Source organism: Aulonocara sp. 'chitande type north' Nkhata Bay, linkage group LG17, assembly GCF_057382095.1.
Source record: "Aulonocara sp. 'chitande type north' Nkhata Bay isolate Kocher_YH1m ecotype deep benthic linkage group LG17, A_spYH_male_GT1.1, whole genome shotgun sequence".
Taxonomy (NCBI): Eukaryota; Metazoa; Chordata; class Actinopteri; order Cichliformes; family Cichlidae; genus Aulonocara; species Aulonocara sp. 'chitande type north' Nkhata Bay.
Genome location: NC_141360.1, coordinates 26,753,987 through 26,770,468, shown reverse-complemented (window position 1 = coordinate 26,770,468; position 16,482 = coordinate 26,753,987).

The window sequence follows — 16,482 nt, the reverse complement described above, 5'->3', positions numbered from 1 at the left end:
GGGTCAAGATCTCTATCTAAATAAATAAATAAATAAATCTGGGTAAATTCCCAGATGATTAAACATGCAACTATTTTGCTGGTAATAACGGAAATGAGTAAAGAAAATCAACAGCCGATTTATGCAAGATAAATCATAATTTTATTTGGGGGTTATTTGGTTGGGTCTGATTATTGGGGGGCTCATAACCCCCTGGAAATTACGTCCCTGGGTAAAGGGTGTCTTGTTCACTGGTCTTTGCATATTGTCTATGCAGTAAAGAGAGCTCAAGAGAAACTTCAGTGTGAAAACAAATCTAATGAGTTCACCACTCAATCTACATTTCTACCCTTAGGTGTTTTCACAAGCGCTGGGTAGTGACCAGAAATACACCATGAATACGAGGGATGGAAGTGAGTTTCCTCCAGCGTGTGGTCGGGTTCTCCTTTGGAGACAGAGTGAGGAGCTCAGCAATTCAGGAGGGACTCAGTGTGAGGTGGCTACTCCACATCAAAAGCAGTAGTCAGTAGTCAGACAGTAGTTTGGGATCCATCCTGGGTGAGGTACTTTGGGTATTTGGAGGAGACCCTGGAGAAAACTTAGACCATGCTGGAGAGATTGCATATCTTGGGTGGCTGGGAAGGCCTTGGTGTAACCCAGGAAGAGCTGAAGGAGGGAGGTGCACAGGCAAAGGGAGATCTGGGTATCTCTGCTTTGACTGCCACATAAGAAGCAACAAATGGCTAAATGGATGGCTGAAAATAAATCATCACCTGACCAACAAATCAGCAAAGTGTACAATTTTGCAGTCTAATCTAGATAGAATAAACAGTGACTTTTAATGGTCAACTTGAATTAGGTTTAAATCTGAGAATTGCCGTTAGAGCTACAGTGTCTGACAGCTGATATGTAGTCACTTGATTTCTATCTTTTCCTCTCTTCCTCTCGTATTTCCAGTTAAATCAATTTCAGCTCTCATTTGTAGCAATATATCCTTTTGGAAGGGGTTGTGGTAAAAAGATGTGAATACAGTGAGTGTGTTTCGAAGAGCAGATGGCTGCAGATGACCCTATAGAGCAAACCCGGCACCCTGCCACAGCTGGACAAGTCTGGATTGACAGATTACAGCACACACAATCAATAAAGTCTCCCATTAGTTCTGTCCACAATGCCCTGTGTACAATACTGATGTCAGACTGCCTCTATACTCGCTAAAGTCCCCGCAAAGAGGAATGGCCTTATATATCACATTATAAGGCTTTTTTTCCAGGCTTGAGTTATTGATTGAGTACCTGGCACAGGCACTTTCTGTGCTAGATTAAAATGCCTCTTAGCTCGAAATGAAAGCATCTCTCCAGGTCATAATTATTAGATAACCCATTTTAGTGACAGGGACTGCTGTCAAGGTGCTATTCAGTCATTGGCAATGTGATTATAATGCACAATTAAAACTTTAATCGTCTTTATGCACATTCAAGAACCATTAGTTACTATGGTGAGGCTCAACATTATGAATTAAAAATAGGTGGAAAAATAACCTTAGTGACTAAAATATGCCCCAAAGCCTTTTCACCAGAGTTCTTTACATCAAGAATGAATAAAGGAGTCAGAGTTAAATATTACTTCAGTCTCTGAATAAAAATCATTAAACTCACAGTCTTTGAACATTTTCCTTTCAAAGTTGGGTTGTCATTCTGCAGCATCAATTTAATAGCTTTAAATTTAAATCAATTTCAATTTACCCTACCGTCCTTCGTCATTCTGTTAAATAGTTTGGTTTTTATAGCTTTCAAACTTTACTGCTATATTTTTAACAGCTGATTTAATTCTGACCAGTTGCCATCATTGTAAAGCCGTTTTGAATAAAAAATTTGGTAGTATGTTTCATAAATTAAACTGAAACATGACAACACATCTGTTAGATACGTAGTGCACATACCTACAAGAGCTACCTCTCCATGTTTTATTTATTTTCACAGATTTTTATCATCCTAAAATTGGCAGCTTTCACGTAAGGTCTTCAGGGAGCCTCATAGCTCTCAATTTCAAGACTATAACAGATTTTTTTTTCTGATGCAAGTCTCGCTCAAGTCAAGTCTCAAGTCTTGAAATCTGCTTTCACTTGGACCAAGCAGCTTCTTTCAGGGTGATATGAAAAGTGAAAAGGTGAGGGCTAAAATTTTCATGCCGCTCGATCGCAAGCATTTAGACTTAGAGTTTTAACACCTTTCGCCTAGCAACTGAAGGCTTGTTTCGAAAGTCTTTAGAGTGTTGCTGTGTTAAAAAAAAAATGCTGAAATTGGAAAGCAATAGGCCAGGCGCAAAAATATGGATTAGTTAGTAAGAAACTTTTAGAATCCTTGGTGCATCTGCCCAAGATAGATGTGTCCTCATCTATAGCCTAAATTTAGGTAAAAACTTGTAATGTAGGAATTGATTTTTTATTTTTATTTTTACAATAATACACAGATTAAACACTTGAGTGTACACATGGCCAAATGGCATCAAGATGCAAGTTGTGTTCCCCGATTGTATCACATAGTTTTATTATTACCGAGTATTTTACTCCACCGTTCATTTGTGCTGACAAAGAGAGAAGAAACAGAGGAATTTATTATGTCTTTTAAGACTCACATCACTCATATCACTCATTTACCATAGCTTATAAAGTCCAATGTTTGAAGCCTCAATTTCAGCATCAAGGCTCTCATCAATTTGGTTTTCCACAAATTAAGAGAGCAGGTCACTAAGCTCCAGCTAATGCTAAAAGCCTTTTAGCAAGCTATATACAAACACTTGCTATATATGAATATTTGATGAGGCAATCACATGACAGGGACTCAGTACATTTCAGAAGGTAAACGTGGTCAAGAAAACATGAAGTTCAGTATCACAGCGGTGAAGACAGTTGATTAGAAACTGCTGATCTGCTGAGATTTTTACTACACAGCTATTTCTAGGGCCTACAAAGGATGGCCCATAAAGAGAAACTATCCAGTGAGTTGTATTGCTCTTTGGGATAATAAGTTGTTGATGTTACAGATCTGAGGAGGATGGCCAGACTGCAACAGTAACCCCAAAAAAACCCAACTAATTACAACCAAGGTCTCTGAAGACACAACACATGGAGCTTTGAATGGGATGCAGCAGCAGAAGACCACATCGGATGCCACTCCTGTCAGCTGAAGTAAAGACAAGCAGACAGAAATTGGCTACACCCACATGTGTTGGCATACCAGTATCAAATTAGCCTTTTTACAAGCAATGCACCATTTAAGCAACCACATGTAACATTTAAATGAATGAGTTGCTTAAATGTGGGAGTCTATGGGGCTTCACTCACTTTTGGAGTTTGCTTCAAGTGACCATTTAAGTGACTGCTATGTTTGGTACTTTATATTTGACTCACTTTTTCAGCCACTGAGGATGCTGATAGTAATTTACCAATACAAATTGCTGCTTTCACACTTGTTTCAGGCGACATATTCATTTAAATTTAATCATTTAAATTTAATCATAATGTATCCATAAAATAAGAAAACTGCTACTTTTTTTAAGTGAATCATACGCTTAGAGGACTTACATGAAACATAAACCTTTAACTCTGGCTTTCTTTTTCTGTCAGGGTCACATGTTTAGCTTCGTGTTGCACTATTGGGGATTTCTGCATCAGCCCCAAGCCCCAGCTCTACTGATCGTCCGTAATTAGCATGACTCATACCCCCCCATTCCCCACTGATAAAGATATATAATTCCACTCCTGCCGTCTCATATTCAGCTCATTAATAATACATTTGATCCATTTGCTTTCCCTTCAGTCCACCACTTAGTGTGTGCTGCTCTTTAGTGTCACCCACAAGGAGCTTCACAAATGATATCATTTCCCTTGTTTGATTAAATGAGATCTGGCAATCAAGGAAAAAATTATGAAAAAGAAGATTGTCTTTAGAATGCTCCAAGAGTAGATTTTCTGTTTTTATTCTCTCAAAAGTATGAAGGGAACTCCACAAAAGAGTTTAGCAACATCTAAACGGTAGGGGTGCAACGATACACAAAATTCACGTTCGGTTCGGTTCGATACTTTGGTGTCACGGTTCGATGTTTTTTCGATACAAAAAAATGTTCATGCATTTTTAATTTGTCATTTATTAAAATTATAAATATATATTTTAACTCAAAAGTACAGTTTTTAAATTTAACCCTAACCCTTGTGCGTGTTTTTTATTTTGACAGCGAATGCGCACCTGCGGACCACTTATGTGCACCCCTGGTTATTTAGCTCATCATATTGCAGCCACAGAAATTCTTTTGTCCATGAAACCATAAAGCTGCACTTTCTTTTTGCCTTATAGTCTGATTTGTCATAACTTCTCCGTTTTGTGGTAAGCTTTTCTTTGGCTGTCACTTCTTCACCCTGACCTGTCTTATTTGGCTCAGCAGAACTGAAATGCTTTTACACGCGCACTCACATAAGCTCAGCGATTCTCTGCGCGATCAACCTCTCACATGTTTAAGCTGCGGGAGATTTCACTTGTCATGTTTGCATAGTAAGCTAACGATTAATAAGACGATGTCAGAGGAATTGGTGCACAAATTATCATCACTCACAGATCAGTGCTGTCGCTCTCTATACACAGTTCGCACGATTGCAAAGTGAAAGCAAAAAAACAAGCGCAAATTCAAACGCGACTTCAATATGTCACATATTGACAGTGGCTCACCGATGCCAATGACATAATTACCCAGCTACATTTCTGAAAGAATGCAAAAGCATTGACATATATTTTTCCTACAATAGCCCGACAGGCAGGGCAGAGATAGATTTTGGTAGCCCGACTGAAAAAATCGCTAGCACCGGGACGTCGGGCTAGCGATATTGCAAGCCCTGTATCTGATTGAGGAATCACTCATCTTTGGAAAAGAGAGTTTATTACAGAGAAATGGCTCTTTCCAAAATAAAAGCTATACTATCCGCTTCTTCTGGGCTATATTCTCAGCAGCATAAGGAGAATCATGTGCTAACGGCAGTCTAAATGACTCGGCTAAAGTTAGTAGCATGCTTGCTTTTTTTTGTCTGCTTCCACTTGTCTTTGCACTAGGATGATGTCGGCGTAAATGTGCAGTCATATTCGTTGTGTTCCCACTAGTGCTTTCAGGTTAATCTCGTTGAAATGACCTTAACGCCACAACACGGCAAATCTCCGTTAACGAGCTACCGCCGATCGCTCCGTGCATGGGGCTAGACGGCCAACACGTTAACGAGCTAACTGCGCTAACACACTAGTTCACACCAATGTAATTGAGCATTGCATGGCACATCCAACATACTGTTTTACTTTAGTCCATGACTCGCTTACCTTCAGGGTCATACGTCACATGAAAACCAAAATAATTCCAAACGCCAGATCTGAATGAGGTTCAATTTGCCTGTTGCAAGGAGAGCTTAACTTCTGTCTCGCTAGCTTGCCCTGCGCTCTTCCTTCTGACTATGCTGTCTGTGTTGAGCGCTCAGTGGATCTGCGCTCGACAGTGCAGCCTAGGCGGAGTAGTCGAACACAGATTCACTGAGCGCTCAACACAGACAGCATCGTCAGAAGGAAAGTTGATAAAATAAATTACAAATGTTGTATTGTTCGATACATATGCGTACCGAACCGAAAGCACTGTATCGAACGGTTCAATATCGATACGAATATCGTTGCACCCCTACTAAACGGGTTTGAGTGAAAAATGACCTTAATGTTAAACCCAACAGCTTCCTCATTATTTTTTACACTGTTTAAACTGGCTGCTGTCATTGTGAGCCAGGGATGAAGTCACTGTTAAGCTCCACTGGCTTTGTTCATTGAGTACATGTCCACCGGCAGCCCAATCAGAGATGGCAGTGACTCGGCCTTTCCGTGGCGAGAGCCTGATGAAACCAAATGAAATAAGCCTGTCAAAGTCAGCCACATGATTTCTTTCTTCTTCTTTTTTTTAAGTCACAGCTCCACCCGTTCTGCCTCTTCATCCCATCATTCCTTGACACAAACATGGCACAGATGAGAGCGACAGGAAATGGCAGAGAAGTCATTTTTCCACAGTTTTTTTTTTCTTTTTTTCAGAGCAAGTATTCAGTGTGTCTAGAAGGAAATGGAGATTCATTTTATGGATGTAAGAGATGCAGATAAAATAGCTGTGCCTGTGAACATCTTCTCAAATCACTCAAAAAATTGTTTAGGTATAATATTATCATCAGAACATATTGAGCCCTTCATGGTAATATATATCCCTTCAGGGACAGATTTGTACTTTTCTCATTTCAATCGATTTCATTCATCATATAGTAATGGTAAATGAGGAGAAAATGGAGGCCCAACATGTCTTGGCAATGTTATTCACATAATGTGCCCTGCAAGGCTTCAAGTCACATCACGCGCAGGACATATCTCACACGCACTGACGCACACTGAACATCTGCAGGCCACAACCACCATTTAAACTGAAATCCAGCCACATACCATATCCAGCTGTCCGCAGTACATCTAAACAAAACAAGTTCATTTGTATCAAACTTACTTGCATTTGTCTGAAATGTAGAGCATAGAGAAATCACCCTAAAACCTTAATACAAGCAAGGTGGATTTCATGCTTTCATGTCCTTTATACCAAATTCTGACACTACAGTCCAAACATAACAGCCTCATCAGGCCAGGCCACATTTTTTCAATCTCCTGTTGTCTAGTTTTGGTGAGCCCGTGTGAACTGTTCTCTGTTTTCAGCTGAGTGCCGCCCAGTGTGGACCTCTGCTGCAGTAGCCCATCAGGTTGGGAATGTTATACATGCAGAGATGCCGTTCTGCATACTTTTGTTGTGATGAGTGTTTTGTTTTTTCAGTTACTTCCTGCCAGCTCATTACAGTCTGCCCATTCTCTTTTGCCCTCTGATATCAACAAGGCACTTTCACCAAGAGAGCTGTCTCTCATTGGATACTCTCTCCTATTGAAATCCTGCTATCTAAACCTTAGAGATCATCAGTTTCTGAAATGCCCAGAACTGTTTGCCTGGCATCAACAACCATGCCACGTTCAAGGTCACTTAAATCACCTTTCTTCTCAATTCTGATAATCCGTTTTGAACTTCAACAGGTTGTCATCTTACATATTATAAAAAAAAATCGCTTAACCAGTGATGTTCAAGCTCTGCTAGTTATTCCAGCATGTTTAGCACCCAGTTGATAATTTTGTGCTCAAAGTAGCTGCCTGATGAGGCAGCGATTGTGAAAGCAGCATTAAAGTTGAAGATTCAAGTTGAGCAACTCTCTGGCAAAAGGTCGAGACTAGATGAGAAGCACAGAGCTGATCAGTGAAGTTTCTTGGATTTGTCACCACCAACATCTTTCTCATTTTATGCAGCGTATGGCACCCATTATTACTGTAATATTAATTCCATTTGATTTTGATCATTTTTCAGAAGCACAAACTCTTGTACAACTTTAATTGGACACAAACACAACATGAAAACTTCAGTAAAGTCAATTTCCATCGCAATCTATTCCTTCTGAAAACACAAAGGTTTATGGCTCTAATTAATTCAGCACAAGGTAATGAACAGTATTGCATTATACCCATTTAATTTCACAAGAAGCTCATGTTCATTAATACAACATAAGCTCTCAGTTGAATATTAATATTCATATGCCTGTGCCAAAGCTAATAAAAGTAAAGAGATTTTCACTTTTCCAAAGACCATCTTCAGCATTCACTGTGCTAAATGATTGGAATCTTTGAAACTTCAGGAATGATTTTTTCACATTTTTACTGTAGATAAAGGAATGTAAAAAGCAAAGGTATACCTCTTATACTTCCAGTACTGCAGCTGCATTTCTAATTCAGGCCTTAATGCAGTATTTAATCTCCATTTAAAATCCATTTGATGGTAATTAGTCATCATACACTTTTAGCATCAGCAATGTAATGGTGAAAATCTATTGATTAGCAAGATAATCAGAATTCAAATGAAATAATGCTGATTTATTAGCTTGATGCTTTTGTATGATAATGTGGTTTCCCTGCACTGGGATCCCCAAAGGATCTTAGCGGATGTGAAGTTCTCAGTTTCTCTTGAATGTCAGACTGTGGAAACTTCTACCAGTCAAACAAATGGAAATCTGATACTGTGTTCGCTTTGCTGTGCACAATGCCTTTTGAAATTTCTCTGCTGAATTTTAATGGAACTCCAGCCAGATAAATCAAACATGTTCTCTCCTGTACTCATGTATAACCATGTCAGTGAAAGCCCCCTGTCTTGGCAGTCCTGTTATAACACTGCAGAACTTAAGTTATGACTGACAATTAATCTGAAGGAGCAAAAACACTGCAGCATGGCTGGTGAAGCGTGACAGCGTTGGCAAAAACAGCTTTCGCCCGATTCGTCTCTCAGCCGACAGTCTGGCCCTGTCGCCCAGCATTTATCTGCCTCCATACGCTTCCCCCCCAAAACTCATTAATCTCTAATGACTTAATTCTGTGTTTCCAGTATGGCCTGCATATGTTCTCATTAATGGCTTTTCAATCTTATGCTATAGAGTAGAAACAAGATTATGAAATGCCTTTCTTCCAAAAAAAGGGAAAAAAATGAAAGAAAAAGGGAGGCTTAGATTAGAAATAGGAAATGTACGTGATCCTTCTTGTAGCTATTTGATGTCGAGTGCTGCAGATAATCAAGTATGAGATCTAGGGGTGATGACAGAAAATGAAAATGTATAAAAGCTTCAAGCAAGTTATAGTTCAAACGAAAATTAAGAACTTGCGAAAGACATTGAAAGACACGGGGTAAACTAAGTTTATAGAGGCCAAGTTATTCAGCGTGGTGGTTTGAGAGTAAAACATCAACGTCCTTGATGCTGAATGAAACATTTTAAGATTCATATTTGTTAAATTGAGGAGATTGGAAACCTAAAAAAAGGGATGGAACAAAAGTTTGCCTGCCTTAACAACTTTGTAAACAAGACGCTGTTCTGCAGTCTTGTTCTTAAGTATTGTTGGGATTACGGGTTCTCACACTCCCCTTTGGGTATTTGCTCTGTGGTGAAATAAACACAGTCTCCCATATTTCATGTCACTCTTTTCAATTCGACTTTAAGTTGTCAAAACAACCCAGAGCTTGACAAAGAAAGAATGTGTGCACTTGAATAGATCAATAGCTTTGAGGCCAATTAACGAGGGAATTGCAGTGGGGGGGGGGGGAGGCCTGCACAGAATGATGACGAGGTGAAGAAAAACTTAAATGACATGTCATCTGCTCGGTTCTGTAAGAGTAACTTTGTGTTATCCAAAAAACACAGAGCTCTGTACTTGAGCTCAAAGCATCGCGGTGTTCCCAGCCGTCACCTTTAACAATAGGATTAGTGCCAAGCTGGGCAGCAAAAAAAGGCAGGGGGGAAGGAAGATAAAAACTGCCTGGGATCACTGCTATCACTGATGGAGCCTCAAACCCTGAGGGAGCACTTGTCTTCCTGTTTGATTTGTTCTCTGTCATCTAGTCTGTAGCCAGTGGGCAGGGGTCTGTTTGCTTGGCACTGGCACAGGCCTTTTATCTGCTGATTGAGAGAAAGAAGTGAAGGAAATAGCTCTGCGACCAACTGCTGAACCTTCGTCGTCCTTCCCCTTAAAGGCTCACTAACCTGAAAACCTGTTCCTCAAACCTGTTTGATGATGGGAGACCTGTGCTGCACAAAGGTAACCATCCGGGTCTGTTTAATACAACATGCTCTGGCCGGCACCTCGCCTCAGAAAACTTTATGAAGATGACTTACCTGTGCAACTGAAGTGAGTTTAGATGGAAGTCAATATCCTCATAATAAAACACCTCTGTCTCACTTCTTCAGCTGATTGCCAATTGTCAGTGGTTGGAAAGACCTGCAGCGCTAATCGATGAGGAAATAAATTACCACTGGCAGTCTGGGCATAGACCTGAGGAGAGAAGGTGAGCCACAGCGCCAATTAGTGTACAACTGACCTGATCTTTCAAAGAAGGTGATACAAGACATATACAAAATATATGCTTTTGTCTCAATTTTTGACTCTCGTTTTTAAAATCTCTTCGTCTCTTGTCATCAGCGAGGTTTAGCAAGACAGTTAAAATGTTGATGATTGGCACTGAGCCCTGAGCCTATTTCTCAGGTTGTGGATACTTTGACAAGCAATCCAAGCGTGTAAAGACACATCAGTTTAGTGGGCATTGGTTCAGCTCTTTGCAGGTGTACACTGTCAGTCCAGAACGTGGAAAAGTAAAAGAGCACCCAGTGCTCCTTTGGACAAAAAGAAAGGGTTTTTTTGTAGTTTTTGTTTTGTTTTTTTTAATTAAATTAATTTACATTAATTTCATTGCAAATACTGTACTTCAGAGAAAAACATCATGCTAGAATAGGGCAAGGGTAAGTCATTCAGGGTTTTGGGGGGATTTGCTGGTGTACTTGCAATTGTTTTCCTGTTGTGTAACCCAGTTTTGGATAACCCATAGCTGTAGTTCAAATTATAGTTCATTGTTAACTCAGTGACTCCAAAGTGGCCAGGTCTTGTGGCTCTAAAACAGTCCAAGATCATGACGCCTCCATCACCATGCTTGACTGTTGCTATGAGGGATTTGTGCTGATACGCCATGTCTGCTTTTTGCAAACACAACGTATCATTACATAGCATTGTGCAACATTTCGACTTTGGTCCCGTATCTTCAAAGGACATTTTTGTTGTGGTTTCTTCAGATACAACTTAGTCATACTTGTCCAGCCTTTCTAATTGTACTGCCATGAACTTTTAACGTGCTAACCGAGGCCTGTCGAATCAGAGATGTAGCTGTTAGGTTCATTCTCTGAGCACTGGACAGTTTGACCTTGAGGTAAAATTTCCATCCCGGGAAGTCTCTGGCATTGTGTTATCACACACCTGAATGCTCACAATCGAGTGTATTTGATTAACAGCAGCTGGCTGCTCCTTACTCTATTAATTCCTCTGGGAGCAGTAAGGATATGCTTAGCACTCTATAAAGCCCTTTGAAAACAGACATGAGACTGTAAATATAAAATGATGCAGAAATTGCAACGTTTAAAATAAGGAAAAGTACAGCAATAGTGCAAGGATGTTTTAATGGTTGTGGCACTAAAGAGATTGCTGATTCTAAAAACTAGAGGGAGTAAAGAATCATCTGAGTATTTCCTTTCCTGTGGGTATTTGATCAAAAGTCAATTTATTATCCATGTTTAAGACTTGATCGTGATGCTGAGAGAAAGCTACAGCTAGCGATAAACATGATAACCAAATGAAATTACAAAGAAAGCAGAATCATTTTATTTACATAGAGCTTTAAGACTCGCCACATTTTGATCCCCATCCATTTTTAATGAAACCGCATGCAGCCCCCTCTGTTGAAACATGTTTGAGCAGAGAGCCATTTGTCATGGTTGGAAAAGGACATTCTTGCAAAGATAGAATGTAAGGATTATCCACTGCATTGCAGTCTCCCATGCTTAATGCTTGCTGATGAGTTTTCATGTATAATTGAAGTATGCAAATGCTGTTTTCTCTTTAGCAAGCGTTAAAAGTGGTGCATTACAATCCATGCTCCCAAATGGTCTCCTTCATTGTACTGGGATGAGTTTGTAACTTTTTTAACTACAAGAGCAAAATGCTTTTACTGTTCCTAAAACTTCTCTGAATTTTTTTGTTTATTTTTTGTTCCATAGATGATGCTTAACTTAATTCTGGCTTGCATCAGGTTTATGAATATTGATCACAGCATTCAAAATGAGCTTTCTGCATTCACTGCTTAGATTTTATGACTGGCACCATGAGAAAACGAATCCAAACAAAGCAGCTGCAGTGATATGTGTTTCATTTGTGTTTTATTTGGGTCAATTTTGGCCAAGCAGATGGAGCAAAGCACCAGCCGCATTGATGTCTGTGTTAGTGTCTCCTGGCATACAGATGAGAATGCGTCTGGTCCAAGAGGACTTCAGTGATTTCTTCTTAATGAGGTTGAGAATATCCACAGTCTAAGCAGTGTAGGCTAGACTGCGCTGACCTTTAACACCCCATAGCCATCATTCACAAGAGCCTGACGGATTACAAACAGCAGACCAAAGCGCCAGCCAAGGAAGGGGGTTCAATTGTCAGCATAGCAAGGAAGGCAGTTCCTAGTTAACTTATAGCCAGCCAGCATGCCTATATCAGCTGAAATCTATACATTAGTAAATCATTATCATTCTTCTGCCAATTACGGCACAAAATATACGGGTCAAATTAACAAGAATGAAGAAATAAAGACTGGTATAAGTGTATCCTGTTTTCAGTGTAGCACCATGACCAGTGCATTGTAAATAAGTAGGAGGAGACAAATAGGAAATCTAATCAAATGAGGCAGAGCAAATCAAATTGTTGGTATTTTGGTCAAAAGAGATTTAGACATTGCACTCAAACAGAATTATCTGTTTTCATGGTGCATAATCTGTTCTGTTGCAATGTTAATTAGTCTGAGGCCAATCCGGTCATCCCATTAAAAAGAGAAATTTAGAGAAGCAGGACCCAACAATAATAGAATTGTGCTTAAAATATAATATTATATTACCTTCTAGCTTTTAGATGGTTTTGATATAAGCATTCGAATTTTAGCATTGAACAGGAACATCACTGAAGCAGTCTGCACAGAAATATAAGTGTCTACTGCATCATCAACACATATGTTTTCCACATATAGACACATATTGTATACTGAATCATACTCTACCTTTGCCATGCTTCTCTGTCTGTAGGGTTGACTGAGAGACATAATATTCATTCCAGTATTTGTTTATTGTTTTTAAGTTACTTCTTGTTTTACTTAATTTTAGATATATATTGTTTTTGTGTTTCTTCTTAGTAATATAAAGACTCGCCTTTTCTGTTGCCTCCAGCTGCCTCTGTGTACTGTGTTTGGCGTCTTTGCACTTTTCAGAGTTCCATTCTGAGAGTATGAAAAGATTGTCCTTCACTCATTCAAATTCATTAAATCCCAGGATGAATGCTTCTTTATTTATGTGGTAAATATTGGATTCCAGCAGTTTATAAATCCTGTGTGTCACTGCCTCATTTAAAAAGTTTGTTTAGCCAAAGTCAGGTGGCCCTGAGAGCTTGATGCACTATTTAAAAGGAAACAGGTCAATAGGCAAAACACCAGCGAAAAAAGAAAATATTTGTGAATATTCTACTAAAGTTCTAGACAAGAACTAAAGTGTTTTGCAAATACTGTCAGGTAGTAGAGACTTTAATATAGGTGCTACTAGGGAATTTGAACAAGTGATGAGCAAAGCTGGGAGATATTTGTTGCTTTGGTGACTCATGAAGTAACTGAAGTTTATTAGGCCACAGTAATGTTGAAAAGTTTTATTTATCACCTTTAATAGACTGGCAGTGTTTCCATGGTGTATTCAGTTTTTCAGCGTATGACAGCTGGGATAGTCTCCTGCAACCCTTAGTTGGAGTACTGTTTACAAAAATGGATGGATGGACTTTTTTGTTGTTTTTTTTATATTCTGGTACATTTTATGTGTTGCTAATGTTTAACCATTGCGGGGTGACCGTGGTTCAGGGGGTTGGGAAGCTCATTTGTAACCAGAAGGTTGCCGGTTCAATCCCCCAGCTGCCTACTGGTGATGGGCCGATGGTATGATATGGCAGCCTTCTGTCAGTCAGTCAGGCAGCTGTGGCTACAACTGTGGTTTGCCTGCACCAGTGTGTGAATGTGAGAGTGAACGAATAGTCGAGTTGTAAAGCGCTTTGGGTGCCTAGAAAAGCGCTATATAAATGCAATCAGAGTTTTTGAAATGAAATTTCGCATTTACCTTTAGCATTTGGATAATTTGCATGTGTAAAATACCTAAATAAAAGTAAAATACCATTGTGATGCTCTCTTGTCACGTTGTGCAAGTCTGCATCAATATAGTTATATCAATATAATTTTGTGCGTGCGTGTGTGTGTGGGGGGGGGGTTTCCTCTGTTGCCACAGATAAAACCAGGTGGGGTGAGGCAGGTGCTCTTCGACCTTGATATCTTTGGGTTTCATTTTAATAAAAATGAGCAACAACATTTAGAAACATGTTCAAGATGAACAGCTGCCAGTGATAAATCCAAGCTAACGTAAGTTTGGGGCCATGAACTGAAGGAACTAAAGGAAAATGGATCATCAGGCTTTTAGAATATTATTTTTTAAGTTTACTTGAAAATAAATATGATGGTAATTGAGTACATCATATGTAGATATGCCCACAGCAAGATTTATAAAGATTTCAGTCAGAATCAGTCTGAAAGGATTTTTTCTATCAGCAGTAATTCATACCATGGAATGGCTCTGTTGTGGGATCTCCCAGCCCTTCCATGCACACATATCTGGAGATCCATAATCAGCAAGATGCCTTGTACAGTTGTCTATTGATGACAACAGATGTTATCATTTCAGGGTGGAAGTGGGTTGCAAATTGGCTTGCAGACACGCAGAAGCATCTTAAATTAGCACCCATAAGCCATCAGTTAGTATGAAGTCATGTTTACATTAATCTCAATGTGGTCTCTACACTTAATATTTATTCCCCTCTGGTGATACATAACCCTTTGTTTATATATGTATACTTATGGACCATTTCTGAATGTTAAATGTAACATATGATGTTGGAAAGCCACAGGCAGCTTTGAGCAATGACACCATTCTATATAACTGCGTGGTTATGGTTGCAAGTGCAGCCAAACACTTAGTAAGGCATTACCTTCACTGAGGGCATGGTGGGGTCAAGGAGGGAACACCAACACAATAATTATCCTAGCTCATTTCCCCTACAGTACACCCACTATACATCACTTTTTTATCAAAATTGATAAGGCCCAACCGAATACAGCGACCAAGACCTGGTCTCTCCATGGATCGATGGCTAGTTATAGCACTTGCTGTGGTTTAAGCACCTCTCATCACAAGCCAAGTCCAGTCCTAGCAGTATGAGTCAATACAGATGGTCGACACATTAGAGGCCACACTGAGGCTAGCACTGAGGGTTAAAGTTGAATTATTGTCTCTCTTTCAAAAAACAAACCCAAAAGAAAAAGGCTGTTGTTTAGAGACAGTCGTGTTTTTCTTCTGTGAGTGCCAGTACTAAGGAAGCTAACGTGGCTCACAACAGGATTCAACAAGATGTGACATTCAACAGATTTGGGTCATTCCAAAGTTGTTAATATTTTAAAAGAAAAAACAGAAGGACCACAACAAAGACTTCAAAAATGGCATTGTTCTGTCTCGCCCACGGTAAACCTGTGCCTTTTCTTTTTTTCCAAGTTGAGAATTAGCCGAGCTTCAGGATAGTCTCATTATGCAACTGCTATCATCAAATGCACTCAGTCAGGGCTCCACTTGAAGAGTTTGCTGCGTCTCCTCTTCTTCTTGAAAAGAACCGCAGTGATAAAAAGGTCTCTTATCAGCTTCTCTGCTCAGCCCGCCATCCTGCAGTTTTCTAGACCCCCCACCCCCCCTTCTTTCATAAGCATATTAAAACATGTCAAGACCTAAAAATCACTAGTCCTTGTTGTCTGACATTTAATTGCAGCCAATTCTCTGAGTCGTCTCAGGGCACTGTCCTCTTCTTGTTTAAAATGTCACACTAATAAGATACAAACAGTCACCATAATCCGATTTGGTGTACGTCCTTAAGCATAAGATGTAATCAATGCATTCGTGTCTGTGGTATCCCAGCAACATGGGCAAGTCTCCGAAAGTTTTCGGCTACACCACACTTAAGAGAGTAAGAGGGGACAAGCCGGTTACTGGAAGGAGTGTTTGTTAATTTCCCACCAGTACACAGGTTGTTGACATTAAAAAAAAAAAAAAAAGCTAGCACATTTATAGATGTCAATCATGTTACAGGTCACAACCTGAGAATATGTCAGTGCACCCTCCCACAGTCATGAAGGCTGGTATCTCAGCAGGTAATTGCTCGACATGTGAGTGTTATTTGTTGATTTATTTCACCTGGACATTCCACACAATATTAACTGGCCCGTGACCTCAAGCTGTATTTAAACAGCTGCCTTTGCACCTGCAAGCAGGGATTACTGTCGTTTTGACTGACTTTCACTGGCTTTTTTATGTTTTGTTTCTGCCAACTTTACGTTATACTTGGTTTGAGTCTAAATTTACAAAAGACATTTTTTAAGCTGGTTTGTCAAACACAGCAATCAGTATGCTGATATAACCCAGGCCTCAGTTAAAAGTCTTATCATAGTGTCTGTTTATCTAAATGATTCTCTGCAAAGTGTATTTATGAATAATTTCTTTTCTTGCAAAGATTTTCACTCCATTTTCTGCCACCTGTTGATTTCAGCTGAGGACAAAGGGTTGCTTGGATGAAGCAAAGGAATACAAGTTGGGATCTGAGGACAGACAAGAGGTGGGTGGTAGTGTTGCTGGTTATTCTGGTGGCAGCTGTGGCCTTTGTGGCTAGGTGGTGT